We start from the raw sequence: 13,177 nt of genomic DNA, 5'->3' as shown, positions 1-13,177 counted from the left end.
CGACGCAAAACTCATAGTTAATTGTAACGTTCAGGGCCTCCTATTGGCGATGGAACACTCAAATTGCGTCGAGATTCAATACATCGGCCTCCAGCCGACTTGTCTCCAAGGGTCTGTTGCTGCCTCGGGCACCTTATGGTCGTTCTCCTGTGAGTTTAGATGATCGAATCCGACGCAAAAATGATAGTTAATTGTAACGTTTAGGGCCTCCTAATGACGATAGAACTCTAAAATTGCGTCGAGATTCAATACATCGTCCTCCAGCTGATTTGTCACCAAGGGGATATTGCTGCCTCGGGCACCAAATGGTCCGTCTCCTGTGAGTTTAGATTTGCGAATCCGACGCATAAATGATAGTTAATTGCAACGTTCAGGGCCTTGTAGTGACGATGGAACACTCAAATTGCGTCAAGAATCAATATATCGGGTTCCAGCCGACTTGTCTCCAAGGGTCTAATGCTGCCTCGGGCACCTTATGGTCGTTCTCCTGTGAGTCTAGATTTTCGAATCCGACGCAAAAATGTTAGTTAATTGTAACGTTCAGGGCCTTCTAATGACGATGGAACACTCAAATTGCGTCGAGATTCAATACATCGGCCTCCAGCCGACTTGTCTCCAAGGGTCTATTGCTGCCTCGGGCACCGTATGATCCTTCTCCTGTGAGTCTAGATTTTCGAATCCGACGCAAAAATGAAGTGAATAGTAACGTTCAGCGAATCCTGATGACGATAGAACTCTCAAATTGCGTCGAGATTCAATACATCGGCCTCCAGCCGACTTGTCTCCAAGGGTCTATTGCTGGCTCGGGCACCTTATGGTCGTTCTCCTGTGAGTTTAGATTATCGAATCCGACGCAAAAATGATAGTTAATTGAAACATTCAGGGCCGCCTAATGACGATGGAACACTCAAATTGCGTCGAGATTCAATACATCGTCCTCCAGCTGATTTGTCTCCAAGGGGATATTGCTGCCTCGGGCACCAAATGGTCCGTCTCCTGTGAGTCTGGATTTTCGAATCCGACGCAAAAATGATAGATAATTGTAACGTTCAGGGCCTTCTAATGACGATTGACACTCAAATTGCGTCGAGATTTAATACATCGGCCTCCAGCTGACTTGTCTCCAAGGGGATATTGCTGCCCCGGGCACCTTATGGTCGTTCTCCTGTGAGTCTAGATTTTCGAATCCGACGCAAAAATGATAGTTAATTGTAACGTTCAGGGCCTTCTAATGACGATGGAACACTCAAATTGCGTCGAGATTCGATACATTGTCCTCCAGCTGATTTGTCTCGAAGGGGATATTGCTGCCTCGGGCACCAAATGATCCGTCTCCTGTGAGTTTAGACTTTCGAATCCGACGCATAAATGATAGTTAATTGCAACGTTCAGGGCCTTGTAGTGACGATGGAACACTCAAATTGCGTCAAGAATCAATATATCGGGTTCCAGCCGACTTGTCTCCAAGGGTCTATTGCTGCCTCGGGCACCTTATGGTCGTTCTCTTGTAAGTCTAGATTTTCGAATCCGACGCAAAAATGATAGTTATTTGTAACGTTTAGGGCCTCCTAATGACGATGGGACACTCAAATTGCGTCGAGATTCAATACATCGTCCTCCAGCCGACTTGTCTCCAAGGGGAAATTGCTGTCTCGGGCACAATATGATCCTTCTCCTGTGAGTCTAGAATTTCGAATCCGAAGCAAAAATGATAGTTAATTATAACGTTCAGGGCGACCTAATGACGATGGGACACTCAAATTGCGTCGAGATTCAATACATCGGCCTCCAGCCAACTTGTCTCCAAGGGTCTATTGCTGCCTAGGGCACCTTATGGTCGTTCTCCTGTGAGTCTAGATTTTCGAATCCGACGCAAAAATGATAGTTAATAGTAACGTTTAGGGCCTCCTAATGACGATGGGACATTTAAATTGCATCGAGATTCAATACATCGTCCTCCAGCCGACTTGTCTCCAAGGGGATATTGCTGTCTCGGGCACCATATGATCATTCTCCTGTGAGTCTAGATTTCCGAATCCGTCGCAAAAATGATAGTGAATAGTAACGTTCAGGGCCTCCTAATGACGATAGAAGACTCAAATTGCGTCGAGATTTAATACATCGTCCTCCAGCCGATTTGTCTCCAAGTGGATATTGCTGCCACGGGCACCAAATGGTCCGTCTGCTGTGATTTTCGAATCCGACGCTAAAATGATAGTTAACTGTAACGTTCAGGGCCTCCGAATGCCGATGGAACACTCCAATTGCGTCGAGATTCAATACATCGGCCTCCAGCCGACTTGTCTCCAAGGGTCTAATGCTGCCTCGGGCACCTTATGGTTGTTCTCCTGTGAGTTTAGATTATCGAATCCGACGCAAAAATGATAGTTAATTGTACTGTTTAGGGCCGCCTAATGACGATGGAACACTCAAATTGCGTCGAGATTCAATACATCGGCCTCCAGCCGACTTGTCTCCAAGGGTCTATTGCTGCTTCGGGCACCTTATGGTCGTTCTCCTGTGAGTCTTGATTTTCGAATCCGACGCAAAAATGATAGTTAATTGTAACGTTCAGGGCCTCCTAATGACGATAGAACTCTCAAATTGCGTCGAGATTCAATACATCGTCCTCCAGCTGATCTGTCTCCAAGGGCATATTGCTGCCTCGGGCACCACATGGTCCGTCTCCTGTGAGTCTGGACTTTCGAATAGGACGCAAAAATGATAGATAATTGTAACGTTCAGGGCCTCTAATGACGATGGAACACTCAAATTGCGTCGAGATTCAATACATCGGGCTCCAGCCGACTTGTCTCCAAGGGGATATCGCTGCCTCGGGCACCACATGGTCCGTCTCCGGTGATTCTACGTTTTCGAATCCGACGCAAAACTCATAGTTAATTGTAACGTTCAGGGCCTCCTAATGACGATGGAACACTCAAATTGCGTCTAGAATCAATACATCGGTTTCCAGCCAACTTGTCTCCAAGGGTCTATTGCTGCCTCGGGGACCTTATGGCCGTTCTCCTGTGAGTCAAGATTTTCGAATCCGACGAAAAACTCATAGTTAATTGTAACGTTCAGGGCCTCCTAATGACGATGGAGCACTCAAATTGCGTCAAGAATCAATACATCGGTTTCCAGCCGACTTGTCTCCAAGGGTCTATTGCTGCCTCGGGCACATTATGAACTTTTCCTGTGAGTAGATTTTCGAATCCGATGCATAAATGATAGTTAATTGTAACGTTTAGGCCCTCCAAATGACGATGGGACACTCAAATTGCGTCGAGATTCAATACATCGTCCTCCAGCCGACTTGTCTCCAAGGGGATATTGCTGTCTCGGGCACAATATGATCCTTCTCCTGTGAGTCTAGATTTTCGAATCCGACGCAAAAATGATAGTTAATTGTAACGTTCAGGGCGACCTAATGACGATGGGACACTCAAATTGCGTCGAGATTCAATACATCGTCCTCCAGCCGACTTGTCTCCAAGGGTCTAATGCTGCCTCGGGCACCTTATGATCGTTCTCTTGTAGGTCTAGATTTTCGAATCCGACGCAAAAATGACAGTTAATTGTAACGTTCAGGGCCTCCTAATGACGATAGAACTCTCAAATTGCGTCGAGATTCGATACATCGTCCTCAAGCTGATTTGTCTCCAAGGGGATATTGCTGCCTCGGGCACCAAATGGTCCGTCTCCTGAGAGTCTGGATTTTCGAATCCGACGCAAAAATGATAGTTAATTGTAACGTTCAGGGCCTTGTAATGACGATGGAACACTCAAATTGCGTCAAGAATCAATACATCGGTTTCCAGCCGACTTGTCTCCAAGGGGATATCGCTGCCTCGGGCACCACATGGTCCGTCTCCGGTGATTCTACGTTTTCGAATCCGACGCAAAACTCATAGTTAATTGTAACGTTCAGGGCCTCCTATTGGCGATGGAACACTCAAATTGCGTCGAGATTCAATACATCGGCCTCCAGCCGACTTGTCTCCAAGGGTCTGTTGCTGCCTCGGGCACCTTATGGTCGTTCTCCTGTGAGTTTAGATGATCGAATCCGACGCAAAAATGATAGTTAATTGTAACGTTTAGGGCCTCCTAATGACGATAGAACTCTAAAATTGCGTCGAGATTCAATACATCGTCCTCCAGCTGATTTGTCTCCAAGGGGATATTGCTGCCTCGGGCACCAAATGGTCCGTCTCCTGTGAGTTTAGATTTGCGAATCCGACGCATAAATGATAGTTAATTGCAACGTTCAGGGCCTTGTAGTGACGATGGAACACTCAAATTGCGTCAAGAATCAATATATCGGGTTCCAGCCGACTTGTCTCCAAGGGTCTAATGCTGCCTCGGGCACCTTATGGTCGTTCACCTGTGAGTCTAGATTTTCGAATCCGACGCAAAAATGTTAGTTAATTGTAACGTTCAGGGCCTTCTAATGACGATGGAACACTCAAATTGCGTCGAGATTCAATACATCGGCCTCCAGCCGACTTGTCTCCAAGGGTCTATTGCTGCCTCGGGCACCATATGATCCTTCTCCTGTGAGTCTAGATTTTCGAATCCGACGCAAAAATGAAGTGAATAGTAACGTTCAGCGAATCCTGATGACGATAGAACTCTCAAATTGCGTCGAGATTCAATACATCGGCCTCCAGCCGACTTGTCTCCAAGGGTCTATTGCTGGCTCGGGCACCTTATGGTCGTTCTCCTGTGAGTTTAGATTATCGAATCCGACGCAAAAATGATAGTTAATTGAAACATTCAGGGCCGCCTAATGACGATGGAACACTCAAATTGCGTCGAGATTCAATACATCGTCCTCCAGCTGATTTGTCTCCAAGGGGATATTGCTGCCTCGGGCACCAAATGGTCCGTCTCCTGTGAGTCTGGATTTTCGAATCCGACGCAAAAATGATAGATAATTGTAACGTTCAGGGCCTTCTAATGACGATTGACACTCAAATTGCGTCGAGATTCAATACATCGGCCTCCAGCTGACTTGTCTCCAAGGGGATATTGCTGTCTGGGCACCTTATGGTCGTTCTCCTGTGAGTCTAGATTTTCGAATCCGACGCAAAAATGATAGTTAATTGTAACGTTCAGGGCCTTCTAATGACGATGGAACACTCAAATTGCGTCGAGATTCGATACATTGTCCTCCAGCTGATTTGTCTCCAAGGGGATATTGCTGCCTCGGGCACCAAATGATCCGTCTCCTGTGAGTTTAGACTTTCGAATCCGACGCATAAATGATAGTTAATTGCAACGTTCAGGGCCTTGTAGTGACGATGGAACACTCAAATTGCGTCAAGAATCAATATATCGGGTTCCAGCCGACTTGTCTCCAAGGGTCTATTGCTGCCTCGGGCACCTTATGGTCGTTCTCTTGTAAGTCTAGATTTTCGAATCCGACGCAAAAATGATAGTTATTTGTAACGTTTAGGGCCTCCTAATGACGATGGGACACTCAAATTGCGTCGAGATTCAATACATCGTCCTCCAGCCGACTTGTCTCCAAGGGGAAATTGCTGTCTCGGGCACAATATGATCCTTCTCCTGTGAGTCTAGAATTTCGAATCCGAAGCAAAAATGATAGTTAATTATAACGTTCAGGGCGACCTAATGACGATGGGACACTCAAATTGCGTCGAGATTCAATACATCGGCCTCCAGCCAACTTGTCTCCAAGGGTCTATTGCTGCCTAGGGCACCTTATGGTCGTTCTCCTGTGAGTCTAGATTTTCGAATCCGACGCAAAAATGATAGTTAATTGTAACGTTTAGGGCCTCCTAATGACGATGGGACATTTAAATTGCATCGAGATTCAATACATCGTCCTCCAGCCGACTTGTCTCCAAGGGGATATTGCTGTCTCGGGCACCATATGATCATTCTCCTGTGAGTCTAGATTTCCGAATCCGTCGCAAAAATGATAGTGAATAGTAACGTTCAGGGCCTCCTAATGACGATAGAAGACTCAAATTGCGTCGAGATTTAATACATCGTCCTCCAGCCGATTTGTCTCCAAGTGGATATTGCTGCCACGGGCACCAAATGGTCCGTCTGCTGTGATTTTCGAATCCGACGCTAAAATGATAGTTAACTGTAACGTTCAGGGCCTCCGAATGCCGATGGAACACTCCAATTGCGTCGAGATTCAATACATCGGCCTCCAGCCGACTTGTCTCCAAGGGTCTAATGCTGCCTCGGGCACCTTATGGTTGTTCTCCTGTGAGTTTAGATTATCGAATCCGACGCAAAAATGATAGTTAATTGTACTGTTTAGGGCCGCCTAATGACGATGGAACACTCAAATTGCGTCGAGATTCAATACATCGGCCTCCAGCCGACTTGTCTCCAAGGGTCTATTGCTGCTTCGGGCACCTTATGGTCGTTCTCCTGTGAGTCTTGATTTTCGAATCCGACGCAAAAATGATAGTTAATTGTATCGTTCAGGGCCTCCTAATGACGATAGAACTCTCAAATTGCGTCGAGATTCAATACATCGTCCTCCAGCTGATCTGTCTCCAAGGGCATATTGATGCCTCGGGCACCACATGGTCCGTCTCCTGTGAGTCTGGACTTTCGAATAGGACGCAAAAATGATAGATAATTGTAACGTTCAGGGCCTCTAATGACGATGGAACACTCAAATTGCGTCGAGATTCAATACATCGGGCTCCAGCCGACTTGTCTCCAAGGGGATATCGCTGCCTCGGGCACCACATGTTCCGTCCCCGGTGATTCTACGTTTTCGAATCCGACGCAAAACTCATAGTTAATTGTAACGTTCAGGGCCTCCTAATGACGATGGAACACTCAAATTGCGTCAAGAATCAATACATCGGTTTCCAGCCAACTTGTCTCCAAGGGTCTATTGCTGCCTCGGGGACCTTATGGCCGTTCTCCTGTGAGTCAAGATTTTCGAATCCGACGAAAAACTCATAGTTAATTGTAACGTTCAGGGCCTCCTAATGACGATGGAGCACTCAAATTGCGTCAAGAATCAATACATCGGTTTCCAGCCGACTTGTCTCCAAGGGTCTATTGCTGCCTCGGGCACATTATGAACTTTTCCTGTGAGTAGATTTTCGAATCCGATGCATAAATGATAGTTAATTGTAACGTTTAGGGCCTCCTAATGACGATGGGACACTCAAATTGCGTCGAGATTCAATACATCGTCCTCCAGCCGACTTGTCTCCAAGGGGATATTGCTGTCTCGGGCACAATATGATCCTTCTCCTGTGAGTCTAGATTTTCGAATCCGACGCAAAAATGATAGTTAATTGTAACGTTCAGGGCGACCTAATGACGATGGGACACTCAAATTGCGTCGAGATTCAATACATCGTCCTCCAGCCGACTTGTCTCCAAGGGTCTAATGCTGCCTCGGGCACCTTATGATCGTTCTCTTGTAAGTCTAGATTTTCGAATCCGACGCAAAAATGACAGTTAATTGTAACGTTCAGGGCCTCCTAATGACGATAGAACTCTCAAATTGCGTCGAGATTCGATACATCGTCCTCCAGCTGATTTGTCTCCAAGGGGATATTGCTGCCTCGGGCACCAAATGGTCCGTCTCCTGAGAGTCTGGATTTTCGAATCCGACGCAAAAATGATAGTTAATTGTAACGTTCAGGGCCTTGTAATGACGATGGAACACTCAAATTGCGTCAAGAATCAATACATCGGTTTCCAGCCGACTTGTCTCCAAGGGGATATCGCTGCCTCGGGCACCACATGGTCCGTCTCCGGTGATTCTACGTTTTCGAATCCGACGCAAAACTCATAGTTAATTGTAACGTTCAGGGCCTCCTATTGGCGATGGAACACTCAAATTGCGTCGAGATTCAATACATCGGCCTCCAGCCGACTTGTCTCCAAGGGTCTGTTGCTGCCTCGGGCACCTTATGGTCGTTCTCCTGTGAGTTTAGATGATCGAATCCGACGCAAAAATGATAGTTAATTGTAACGTTTAGGGCCTCCTAATGACGATAGAACTCTAAAATTGCGTCGAGATTCAATACATCGTCCTCCAGCCGACTTGTCTCCAAGGGGATATTGCTGTCTCGGGCACAATATGATCCTTCTCCTGTGAGTCTAGATTTTCGAATCCGACGCAAAAATGATAATTAACTATAATGTTCAGGGCGACCTAATGACGATGGGACACTCAAATTGCGTCGAGATTCAATACATCGTCCTCCAGCCGACTTGTCTCCAAGGGTCTAATGCTGCCTCGGGCACCTTATGATCGTTCTCTTGTAAGTCTAGATTTTCGAATCCGACGCAAAAATGACAGTTAATTGCAACGTTCAGGGCCTCCTAAGGACGATAGAACTCTCAAATTGCGTCGAGATTCGATACATCGTCCTCCAGCTGACTTGTCTCCAAGGGGATATTGCTGTCTCGGGCACCAAATGGTCCGTCTCCTGAGAGTCTGGATTTTCGAATCCGACGCAAAAATGATACTTAATTGTAACGTTCAGGGCCTTCTAATGACGATGGAGCACTCAAATTACGTCGAGATTCAATACATCGGCCTCTAGCCGACTTGTCTCCAAGAGGATATCGCTGCCTCGGGCATTACATGGTCCGTCTCCGGTGATTATACGTTTTCGAATCCGACGCAAAACTCATAGTTAATTGTAACGTTCTGGGCCTCGTAATGACGATGGAGCACACAAATTGAGTCGAGATTCAATACATCGACCATCAGCCGACTTGTCTCCAAGGGTCTATTGCTGCCTCGGGCACCATATGATGCTTCTCCTGTGAGTCTAGATTTTCGAATCCGACGCAAAAATGAAGTGAATAGTAACGTTCAGCGCCTCCTGATGACGATAGAACTCTCAAATTGCGTCGAGATTCAATACATCGGCCTCCAGCCGACTTGTCTCCAAGGGTCTATTGCTGGCTCGGGCACCTTATGGTCGTTCTCCTGTGAGTTTAGATTATCGAATCCGACGCAAAAATGATAGTTAATTGAAACGTTCAGGGCCGCCTAATGACGATGGAACACTCAAATTGCGTCGAGATTAAATACATCATACTCCAGCCGACTTCTCTCCAAATGTCTATTGCTGCCTCGGGCACCTTACGGTCGTTCTCTTGTGAGTCTTGATTTTCGAATCCGACGCAAAAATGATAGATAATTGTAACGTTCAGGGCCTTCTAATGACGATTGACACTCAAATTGCGTCGAGATTCAATACATCGGCCTCCAGCCGACTTGTCTCCAAGGGGATATCGCTGCCTCGGGCACCACATGGTCCGTCTCCGGTGATTCTACGTTTTCGAATCCGACGCAAAACTCATAGTTAATTGTAACGTTCAGGGCCTCCTAATGACGATGGAACACTCAAATTGCGTCAAGAATCAATACATCGGTTTCCAGCCGACTTGTCCCCAAGGGTCTATTGCTGCCTCGGGCACCCTATGGTCGTTCGCCTGTGAGTTTAGATTATCGAATCCGACGCAAAAATGATAGTTAATTGTAACGTTTAGGGCCTCCTAATGACGATGGAACACTCAAATTGCGTCGAGATTCAATACATCCTCCTCCAGCCGACTTGTCTCCAAGGGTCTATTGCTGCCTCGGGCACCTTATGGTCGTTCTCCTGTGAGTCTAGATTTTCGAATCCGACGCAAAACTCATAGTTAATTGTAACGTTCAGGGCCTCCTAATGACGATTGAACACTCAAATTGCGTCAAGAATCAATACATCGGTTTCCAGCCGACTTGTCTCCAAGGGTCTATTGCTGCCTCGGGCACCTTATGGTCGTTCTCCTGTGAGTCTAGATTTTCGAATCCGACGCATAAATGATAGTTAACTGTAACGTTCAGGGCCTTGTAATGACGATGGAACACTCAAATTGCGTCGAGATTCAATACATCGGCCTCCAGCCGCCTTGTCTCCAAGGGTCTGTTGCTGCCTCGGGCACCAAATGGTCCGTCTCCTGTGAGTCTGGATTCTCGAATCCGACGCAAAAATGATATTGAATAGTAACGTTCAGGGCCTCCTAATGACGATAGAATACTCAAATTGCGTCGAGATTCAACACATCGTCCTCCAGCCGATTTGTCTCCAAGGGGATATTGCTGCCTCGGGCACCAAATGGTCCGTCTGCTGTGAGTCTAGATTTTCGAATCCTACGCAAAACTGATAGTTAATTGTAACATTCAGGGCCTCCTGATGACGATGGAACACTCAAATTGCGTCGCGATCCAATACATCGTCCTCCAGCCGACTTGTCTCCAAGGGTCTAATGCTGCCTCGGGCACCTTATGGTCGTTCTCTTGTAAGTCTAGATTTTCGAATCCGACGCAAAAATGATAGTGAATTGTAACGTTCAGGGCCTCCTAATGACGATAGAAGACTCAAATTGTGTCGAGATTCAATACATCGTCCTCCAGTCGATTTGTCTCCAAGGGGTATATTGCTGTCTCGAGCACCGTATGAACTTCTCCTGTGAGTAGATTTTCGAATCCGACGCTAAAATGATAGTGAATAGTAACGTTCAGGGCCTTGAAATGACGATGGAACACTCAAATTGCGTCGAGATTCAATACATCGTCCTCCAGCCGACTAGTCTCCAAGGGGATATCGCTGCCTCGGGCACCACATGGTCCGCCTCCGGTGATTCTACGTTTTCAAATCCGACGCAAACCTCATAGTTAATTGTAACGTTCAGGGCCTCCTATTGGCGATGGAACACTCAAATTGCGTCGCAATTCAATACATCGTCCTCCAGCGGACTTGTATCCAAGGGGATATTGCAGTCTCGTGCACCATATGATCCTTCTCCTGTTAGTAGATTTTTGAATCCGACGCTAAAATGATAGTTAACTGTAACGTTCAGGGCCTTCTAATGCCGATGGAACACTCAAGTTGCGTCGAGATTCAATACATCGGCCTCCAGCCGACTTGTCTCCAAGGGTCTGTTGCTGCCTCGGGCACCTTATGGTCGTTCTCCTGTGAGTCTAGATTTTCGAATCCGACGATAAAATGATAGTTAATTGTAACGTTCAGGGCCTCGTAATGCCGATGGAACACTCAAATTGCGTCGAGATTCAATACATCGGCCTCCAGCCAACTTTTCTCCAAGGGTCTATTGCTGCCTCGGGCACCTTATGGTCGTTCCCTGTGAGTCTAGATTTTCGAATCCGACGCAAAAATGATAGTTAATTGTAACGTTCAGGGCCTTCTAATGTCGATGGAACACTCAAATTGCGTCGAGATTCAATACATCGGCCTCCAGCCGACTTGTCTCCAAGGGGATATCGCTGCCTCGGCCACCACATGGTCCGTCTCCGGTGATTCTACGTTTTCGAATCCGACGCAAAACTCATAGTTAATTGTAACGTTCAGGGCCTCCTATTGGCGATGGAACACTCAACTTGCGTCGAGATTCAATACATCGACCTCCAGCCGACTTGTCTCCAAGGGTCTATTGCTGCCTCGGGCACTATATGGTCGTTCTCCTGTGAGTTTAGATTATCGTCATTAGGAGGCCCTAAACGTTGCAATTAACTATCATTTTTGCGTCGGATTCGAATAACTAAACTCACAGGAGAACGACCATAAGGTGCCCGAGGCAGCAACAGACCCTTGGAGACAAGTCGGCTGGAGGCCGATGTATTGAATGTCGACGCAATTTGAGTGTTCCATCGTCATTACAAGGCCCTGAATGTTACAATTAACTATCAGTTTTTCGTAGGATTCGAAAATCTAGACTCACAGCAGACGAACCATTTGGTGCCCGAGGCAGCAATATCCCCTTGGAGACAAATCGGCTGGAGGACGATGTATTGAATCTCGACGCAATTTGAGTCTTCTATCGTCATTAGAAAGCCCTGAACGTTACAATTAACAATAAGTTTCGCGTCAGATTCGAAAATCTAGACTCACAGGAGAAGGATCATATTGTGCCCGAGACAGCAATATCCCCTTGGAGACAAGTCGGCTGGAGGCCGATGTATTGAATCTCGACGCAATTTGAGTGTTCCATCGTCATAAGGAGGCCCTAAACGATACAATTAACAATCATTTTTGCGTCGGATTCGATAATCTAAACTCACAGTAGAACGACCATAAGGTGCCCGAGGCAGCAATAGACCCTTGGAGACAAGTCGGCTGGAGGCCGATGTATTGAATCTCGACGCAATTTGAATGTTCCATCGGCATTAGGGGGCCCTGAACGTTACAGTTAACAATCATTTTAGCGTCGGATTCGAAAATCTATTAACAGGAGGAGGATCATATGGTGCACGAGACTGCAATATCCCCTTGGATACAAGTCGACTGGAGGTCGATGTATTGACTCTCGACGCAATTTGAGTGTTCCATCGTCTTTAGGAGTCCCTGAACGTTACAATTAACTATCATTTATGCGTCGGATTCGAAAATCTACTCACAGGAGAAGTTCATACGGTGCTCGAGGCAGCAATGGACCCTTGGAGACAAGTCGGCTGGAAACCGATGTATTGATTCTCAACGCAATTTGAGTGTTCCATCGTCATTAGGAGGCCCTGAATGTTACAATTAACTATCAGTTTTTCGTCGGATTCAAAAATCTAGACTCACAGCAAGCGGACCATTTGGTGCCCGAGGCAGCAATATCCCCTTGGAGACAAATCGACTGGAGTCCGATGTATTGAATCTCGACGCAAATTGAGCGTTCCATCGACATTAGGAGGCCCTAAACGTTACAATTAACTATCATTTTTGCGTCGGATTCGATAATCTAAACTCACAGGAGCACGACCATAAGGTACCCGAAGCAGCAACAGACCCTTGGAGACAAGTCGGCTGGAGGACGATGTATTGAATCTCGACGCAATTTGAGTGTTCCAACGTCATTAGAAGGCCCTGAACGTTACAATTAACTATCATTTTAGCGACGGATTCGAAAATGTAGACTCACAGGAGAACGACCATAAGGCCCCCGAGGCAGCAATAGACCCTTGGAGACAAATCAGCTGGAGGACGATGTATTGACTATCGACGCAATTTGAGTGTTCCATCGTCATTAGGAGGCCCTAAACGTTACAATTAACTATCATTTTTGCGTCGGATTCCATAATCTAAACTCACAGGAGAACGACCATAAGGTGCCCGAGGCAGCAACAGACCCTTGGAGACAAGTCGGCTGGAGG

This window comes from Schistocerca serialis, chromosome 6, assembly GCF_023864345.2.
Source record: "Schistocerca serialis cubense isolate TAMUIC-IGC-003099 chromosome 6, iqSchSeri2.2, whole genome shotgun sequence".
NCBI lineage: Eukaryota > Metazoa > Arthropoda > Insecta > Orthoptera > Acrididae > Schistocerca > Schistocerca serialis.
This window is presented reverse-complemented; position numbering follows the sequence as displayed.